Below are 8339 nucleotides of genomic sequence, written 5' to 3'. Positions count from 1 at the left end.
ATATAATTCTTTACCTCCGGACTATTCCGGAACTCCTCGTGACGTCCGGGATCTCATCCGGGACTCCGAACAACTTTCGGTTTGCTGCATACTAATATCTCTACAACCCTAGCGTCACCGAACCTTAAGTGTGTAGACCCTACGGGTTCGGGAGACACGTAGACATGACCGAGATGGCTCTCCAGTCAATAACCAACAGCGGGATCTGGATACCCATGTTGGCTCCCACATGCTCCTCGATGATCTCATCGGATGAACCACGATGTCGAGCATTCAAGCAACCCCGTATACAATTCCCTTTGTCAATCGGTATGCTACTTGCCCGAGATTCGATCGTCCGTATCCCAATACCTCGTTCAATCTCGTTACGGGCAAGTCACTTTACTCGTACCGTAATGCATGATCCCGTGACCAGACACTTGGTCACTTTGAGCTCATTATGATGATGCATTACCGAGTGGGACCAGAGATACCTCTCCGTCATACGGAGTGACAAATCCCAGTCTCGATCCGTGTCAACCCAATAGACACTTTCAGAGATACCCGTAGTATACCTTTATAGTCACCCAGTTACGTTGTGACGTTTGGTATACCCAAAGCACTCCTACGGTATCCGGGAGTTACACGATCTCATGGTCTAAGGAAAAGATACTTGACATTGGAAAAGCTCTAGCAAACGAACTACACGATCTTGTGCTATGCTTAGGATTGGGTCTTGTCCATCACATCATTCTCCTAATGATGTGATCTCGTTATCAATGACATCCAATGTTCATAGTCAGGAAACCATGACTATCTGTTGATCAACGAGCTAGTCAACTAGAGGCTCACTAGGGACATATTGTGGTCTATGTATTCACACGTGTATTACAATTTCCGGATAATACAATTATAGCATGAATAAAGAAAATTATCATGAACAAGGAAATATAATAATAATCCTTTTATTATTGCCTCTAGGGCATATTTTCAACACCTCCATCTTGCAGCATGAAGAAGAGAGTAGATGTTGATACCATATTTTGGCATGGTCAAAAACATAATTAAGAAGGTCTCAAATGGAAAAATGATCAAAGTGAGAAAGTTCCGTATCGTTAAAAGGAGAAATTTTGATATTTGGGCCATAGCCATCCGATCTCATCTCTAAGTCCGAAATTGTATTCGAAGTATTGAGATTTTGTGTTCAGAACAGTATTCGGCTGATTACGCCCCCAAGATGTCCTCTGATGGAAAAAGTTATAACTGAAAAGTTCTTCGTCTCGTCGAAACGGTCGATTTTTATATAAAAATCGTTCCATTCCGAGTTCGTATGCAAAAGTTAGAGCCATCTGAATACGGCCCTGTCACGAGGCAAAAGCTGGCGCGCCCCACCAGACACCCTGTCTGATGGGTAGCGCGAGGGATAGCCTGTGTTGCACGAACGATTTGGCCCTCAAGATGAACTCTAATCAAAAAACGTTCAACATAAAAGTTGTTCGTCTCGTCGAAACAGTCAAGATTGCTTTTGGTCTCGTTTCCATCCGAGGTCGTTTACCACCTCAAAAGTTACCCGCAAGGTGCAGCCAGTTTAAACCGAACAGTTTTGGAAAGTTCGGACAAAATCAATCCGAATTTGACTAGGGTTTTGGACGTGAATCCAAGCCTTTTCCTTGCACGGGAAGTCCAGCCGCCTCTTATATACCTAAGGGGTGACGGCCGATTGAACAACACACAATCGATCAATTCATCTACCACTTTTTATCTTTTATCTTTTCTCCTTAACCCTAGTTCTTCTTCTTCCTCGTTTTTCGTTTGTTCTTCTCCATTGCAGGGCGGCGAACCTCGAGGCCCTAGGGGCGATCAGGTCGACCTAGGGCAGCCCATAGCCGCCGCGCGCCCTAACGGGGTCCCTCCCAGGCGTGTGGGGTTTCGGGTCTACAAAAGCGCCCGCCGGATTGTCTTGCGTACCGCGCTTCTGGTGGGTCTCCTTCGACGTGAGCTGCGGTGCATCACCCTCGACGTTGGAGGTACACGGTGACGTGTTCGTGTGCGAACACACTTTTTGGCGACTCCGATGGGGACGAAGCTTTGAACGGTCTCCGGCCCGTTCTTGCTACGAAGAGATCGTCATCTAGGGTTTGCAATCTACAAAGGTAATATGAATACCCAATTCAGATATGTAGATGCAAATAATGCATATGTTGTTGCTAGATCATCTAATGAGCATAATGTATCGGCTAGCCCTAGCTTTATCAATCAAGCATCTATTTATGTGCAAGGGCCGGTGCAACAAAATCTCCATGATTCTACTTCATATAATTTTAGCAACATGGAACATATGTATCCCAACTCTCATGCATCGGCAACCCCACAAATTTATATGCCGATGAATAACATGATGAGTTCGGTTAATCAAGTTGAGACACCCTATGTAGGAACTTCCAATAGTATGCAACAAAGTATTTCAACTTTTTATTCATCAGCAAATAACTTGCAGTATGTTAATTCAAACGTGCCGGTGGATAGGGGAATTGGCCATGTTACTATTAGTTATTCGGCCAATTACCCTCAAACATCGTATGCTACACCTCATGCTACGAATTTTTCGGCACCATACGCAATTGTAGATATTCGTGATTCAGCTCCACACCTTCATGCTCATGGCCGAATAAGTGAGAATTCTACCAGAGCGCATGTGTCTTTACCTAGTAACGTAGCATATCATGTTGCCCCTGCACAATTACAAAATTTCGGCAACACACCATTGCCGAAAGCATCTCAAAGTATTGGGGGGCAACCCAATGAAGATTGGGCTGAAATTGGTCGAAAAAAGCTTAAAGATAGACTAGCTGCAATGTTTGCTGAATTTAGACAAGAACAAGCAACCTTGCGAATCAAAGAAAGAAAGAGTGGTGATTCGGATAACAAAGTTAATTCGGTTATTAAAAAAGCCGAATCAAATAGTATGTGTACCGAATTTATCAAAGAAAAAGAGGATGCCAAGGCATTAGAGAGTCATTCAAAAGTGGAACAAAGTATTATTCAAGTGATACAACCATCATGCTCTCCCAACGTAATTGAAGAGGTATGTCTAGCAAGTGACTTGCCTATCTTCCGATTTGGTCGCAACTTTATTGTCGATGCTTCTATAAGAAAAATTCTCATAAGTAATTTTGAAAGACCAATGAAGAAGCGTAATTTACTTGTTAGCAACAAAATTGTTATAGACTATATCGGTCAACCCATTGCACCATTTATAAAGACCGATAATGACTTATTGTTGTGGCCAAAGCTTTCCCGTTGCTTTATCTAAAGTTCATATATAGTTGGGTAGCTTTGCTTATTTCTTACTTGGCTTGCACTTTGTCTCAATTGAGACATGTGTGTTCTAAATATTTTCGTATCGGAAGTTTAAAGCCAAGGTTAATTTCTTTTGAGAAATCCGATGCTAATATAATATCTTATCCAAAGACACCGGAGATAGAGTGGAAAACACAATGTATAGCCGAATGGGAAGATTCCAAATCTGAACCATTCGTTTGCTTATCTTCAAAGCCGTTCACACAGCAAGATCGGCTAGAAAGCAAGAAGTTTACCTTCAATTCAAGCATGTGTGGCCAAATATTTGATTTATTGCTGAAAAATAATTACATAAGAATTCTTGATCACCATGTCAAGCCATCAATTCAAGGACGAATGTATTGTAGGTTGCATCATTCGTTCAAACATAATTTTGAGGATTGCAATATGTTTCGTCAAATAGTTAAATCGGCCATTGATAAAGGATGATTAAAATTTGTTGAGACACCAAGAGATGACCAGTCTATTCCGATTGGTCTCAATGGCAGAAAGTTTTTGCATCGGCTGCTTCAAGCCGATCCATTTAAAGAGGAGGTAAAGACTGCAGGTGATGGGGTCAAGATTTCAAGTAAAAAAGTTGTTGAAGAGCATAATGAACATAATTTTGAGGGCGAGAATTCCATCGAAGCTATAATGGAGACGCCAAGGACTGGGGGGCAACAAGCAAATCCAATGATTGGTGCAAGCACAACCAAATGAAACAAAGGCCGAAATAAGCGCAAATGTAAGAGATCAAAAATCACCTTTGCTGAACTATTGGATAAATATCAAAAGAAGAGTGAAGAGAAGAATACTTATCGGCCAAATCATGCAAAGAAACCAAGATCACCCCCAAGGCGCAAATATGAGGATCGGTATTGGCAAAGTGCAAATTTTAATGCAACATATTCATATCCTTATTTTGGGCCGCCGCCAATGCCGTGGATGCCTCCCTATGCTCATATAGATCCATATCCATCATGGGACAGGTATGATACGAGGGCACACTCTCCATCTTATTTTAGACCATCTAACCAATATTATGCAGCTCCGAGAAGATCAGCATTTGAATAATCACATGCTAAAGACCGTTTCGATCATAAGGAATCGGTCCAGTGCTCAAGGAATAGAAAGGAGGTGGTCAAGCAAGTTTACCGCGTTAAAAGAGATGGTCGTAAGAGTGCTACTTCAGATTTGATCTCAAAAGAAAAAGAGCCAACTAAAATGTTGACATTGGCTACTAAATGAGATGAAGCAATCAATTGTTGAGAGTCAATCAAGTGCCAAATCTGAAGGGAGGAAGTTGAGAGTGCCCAAGATAAAACAAGAATTGCCATTACTTTAGAGAAAATCGCAGCCGGGGTGCCCACTCGGCTTACCATATTGGCAAAAGAAGAAAGTACAAAAGCTTAGTGCACAAGAACTTGAAAGGATGAACATGGCATGGGTTCCCAAAGGAAATACTAAAAACAAGAATAATATGCAAGATTCCGTTGCAATAAGTGCGACAAAGGTGAAGAAAGAGAAGAGTGCAAGCTTCGAACAACCAAGTCGAGGGTTTGCACATCAGAATCTTCGGTTCAAACAACATCCATATTCTTCAACTATGTCATTAATGCATATGCCATGGAATTCATCCTCAGGTATGACTAGTTACCCTCCGTGGACTTATTTTGACCCATGGATGCAATATAATTTCTTACATCATGAAAGGGTATTACCAAATCATTATATGTTTGATTAGCTTCATTTTTGTTGCTAATCTAAATGGCCGATATATACTTATCGTCCAAAGCACGTATAAAACGGCCGATGGAGTGTTGACATCATGCTTAGAACAAACTTTGTGCAAGTTATTTTTCGGCACACAAGTTTTGCCGAAAAACAGGGGGCATGTGTTGACACCAGATTTTGGCATGGTCAAAAACATAATTAAGAAGGTCTCAAATGGAAAAATGATCAAAGCGAGAAAGTTCCGTATCGTCAAAATGAGAAATTTTGATATTTGGGCCATAGCCATCCGATCTCATCTCTAAGGCCGAAGTTGTATTCGAAGTATTGAGATTTTGTGTTCAGAACAGTATTCGGCTGATTACGCCCCCAAGATGGCCTCTGATGGAAAAAGTTAAAGCTGCAAAGTTCTTCGTCTTGTTGAAACGGTCGATTTTGATATAAAAATCGTTTCAATCGGAGTTCATATGCAAAAGTTAGAGCCATCTGAATACGGCCCTGTCACGAGGCAAAAACTGGCGCGCCCCACCAGACACCCTGTCTGATGGGTAGCGCGAGGGATAGCCTGTGTTGCACGAGCGATTTGACCCTCAAGATGAACTCTAATCAAAAAACATTCAACATAAAAGTTATTCGTCTCGTTGAAACGGTCAAGATTGCTTTTGGTCTCGTTTCCATCCGAGGTCGTTTACCACCTCAAAAGTTACCCGCAAGGTGCAGCCAGTTTAAACCGAAAAGTTTTGGAAAGTTCGGACAAAACCAATTCGAATTTGACTAGAGTTTCGGACGTGAATCCAAGCCTTTTCCTTGCACGGGAAGTCCAGCCGCCTCTTATATACCTAAGGGGTGACGGCCGATTGAACAACACACAATCGATCAATTCATCTACCACTTTTTATCTTTTATCTTTTCTCCTTAACCCTAGTTCTTCTTCTTCCTCGTTTTTCGTTCGTTCTTCTCCATTGCAGGGCGGCGAACCTCGAGGCCCTAGGGGCGATCAGGTCGACCTAGGGCAGCCCATAGCCGCCGTGCGCCCTGAAGGGGTCCCTCCCGGGCGTGTGGGGTTTCGGGTCTACAAAAGCGCCCGCCGGATTGTCTTGCGTACCGTGCTTCTGGTGGGCCTCCTTCGACGTGAGCTACGGTGCACCACCCTCGGTGTTGGAGGTACACGGTGACGTGTTCGTGTGCGAACAGTAGATTGAAGTCCTCCAAGTATCATCGCATAGCATAATCCTACCCGGCGATCCTCCCCTCGTCGCCTGCGGGAAAGTGATCACCGGGTTGTCTCTGGAACTTGTCTGGGTGTGTTTTATTAAGTATCTGGTTCTAGTTGTCATAAAGTCAAGGTACAACTCCGGGTCGCCCTTTTACCGAGCGACACGGCTATTCAAATAGATAAACTTCCCTGCAGGGGCACACCACATTCCCCAACACGCTCGATCCCCTTTTGCCGGACACACTTTCCTGGGTCATGACCGGCCTCGAAAGATCAACACGCCGCAGCCCCAACTAGGCACAACAGAGAGGTCAGCACGCTGGTCTAACTCCTATGGCGCAGGGGTCTGGGCCCATCACCCATTGCACAGCTGCATGTTGCGAGGGCGGCCGGAAGCATACCTAGCCTCCCTAATACAAGAGCAGGCGTTCCAGTCCAATCCGGCGCGCGCCGCTCAGTCACTGACGTAAAGAAGGCTTCGGTTGATACCACGACGTCGAGTGCCCATAACTGTTCCCGCATAGTTGGTTAGTGCGTATAGGCCATTGGCCATACTCGGATCAAATACCAAGATCTCGTTAAGTGTGTTATTATGAAGTAACCGTGAACGCCGACCAGGGCCAGACCCACCTCTCACCTAGGTGGTCTCATCCTGCCCTGTCGCTCCGCCACAAAGTAATAGTCGGGGGCCGTCGGGAACCTAGGCCCACCCATACCGGGATGGAGCCACCTGTCCTTCCAGCCCCCACATCGAAATCACTTGCGGGTACTCAACGAGCCGACCCGACTTTAGTCACCATCTGAATAGTATGTATGTGTAGTATATACCCGTGATCACCTCCTGTGTGATCATGGCCCGATAATATAGCATGGTAGACTGACAAGAATGTAGGGCCAATGATGATAAACTAGCATCCTATACTAAGCATTTAGGATTGCGGGTAAGGTATCAACGACTGTAGCAACAATGACAGGCTATGCAATAGAATAGGAGTAACCGAACAGTAACATGCTACACTACTCTAATGCAAGCAGTAGAGAGAAGAATAGTCGATATCTGGTGATCAAGGGGGAGGGGGGGCTTGCCTGGTTGCTCTGGCAAGAAGGACGAGTCGTCAACACCGTAGTCGAACTGGGGGTCGTCGGCAGTCTCGGGGTCTACCGGAAAGAAGTAACAGAGAGGGAACACAATAAATAATAGAGCAATCAAAGCATCGCAAAGCGTAAAAAGGCAATGCGCAGTGTTCGGTGTGCCCTAACGCGGTAGTAGGTGATACCGGCGAAAGGGGGAAACATCCGGGAAAGTATCCCCGGTGTGTTGCGTTTTTAGACAGATGAACCAGAGGTGAAAAGTTGCAGGTTCACTATGCTAGGGACGCGTGGCAGATGAACGGTCTACGTATCTGGATTCGGCTCGTCGTTCTGAGCAATTTACATGTACAAAGTTTTTCCATCCAACATACGGTTTATTTTATATTAATTTTTAAAAGATTTAATCATTTTTAGAATTTATTTAATTATTTTAGATCAACTTTATCCAAAAAAGTGTATGCTGACGTCATCATGATGTCGGCAGTCAACGGGGCGTTGACTGGGTCAAACTGACGTGTGGGTCCCAACTGTCATTGATTGTTAACTAATCTAACAGATTAATTAACTAACCTAAGTGATTAGGCTAATTTGTTTTAATTAGATTAGTTAACCAGGATTACTTAACTTTATTAACTAATTAATTAATTAATTCATTTATTTATTCTAACATTTTTTATTCTTTTTATTCTCTCTTTTTTTCTAAATCGTTCTCGAGTGGGGCCCACTTGTCATAGGCCCAGAGGCCTTAACGGGCGTTGGGTATGGGCGAACTGGTGCGGCCAGCAGGGGTGCACCCAATTAGGCGATGCGGGTGCCCGACCCATATGATGGCCGAGCGGGCGACGACGCGTCCCTGGAGGTGGCCGCAGCCACAGCGGAGCGAGGCGGCACAGTGAGCGGAGGGGCCGAGGCGGAGCCAGGCGCGTGCCGGGGAGGAGGAGGAGAGGACGGGGCCGGTCAGCGCGTGGAGGCGCGCGGGGCT

The sequence above is a fragment of the Triticum dicoccoides genome, chromosome 4B, assembly GCF_002162155.2.
Source record: "Triticum dicoccoides isolate Atlit2015 ecotype Zavitan chromosome 4B, WEW_v2.0, whole genome shotgun sequence".
In the NCBI taxonomy this organism is placed as follows: Eukaryota; Viridiplantae; Streptophyta; class Magnoliopsida; order Poales; family Poaceae; genus Triticum; species Triticum dicoccoides.
This window is presented reverse-complemented; position numbering follows the sequence as displayed.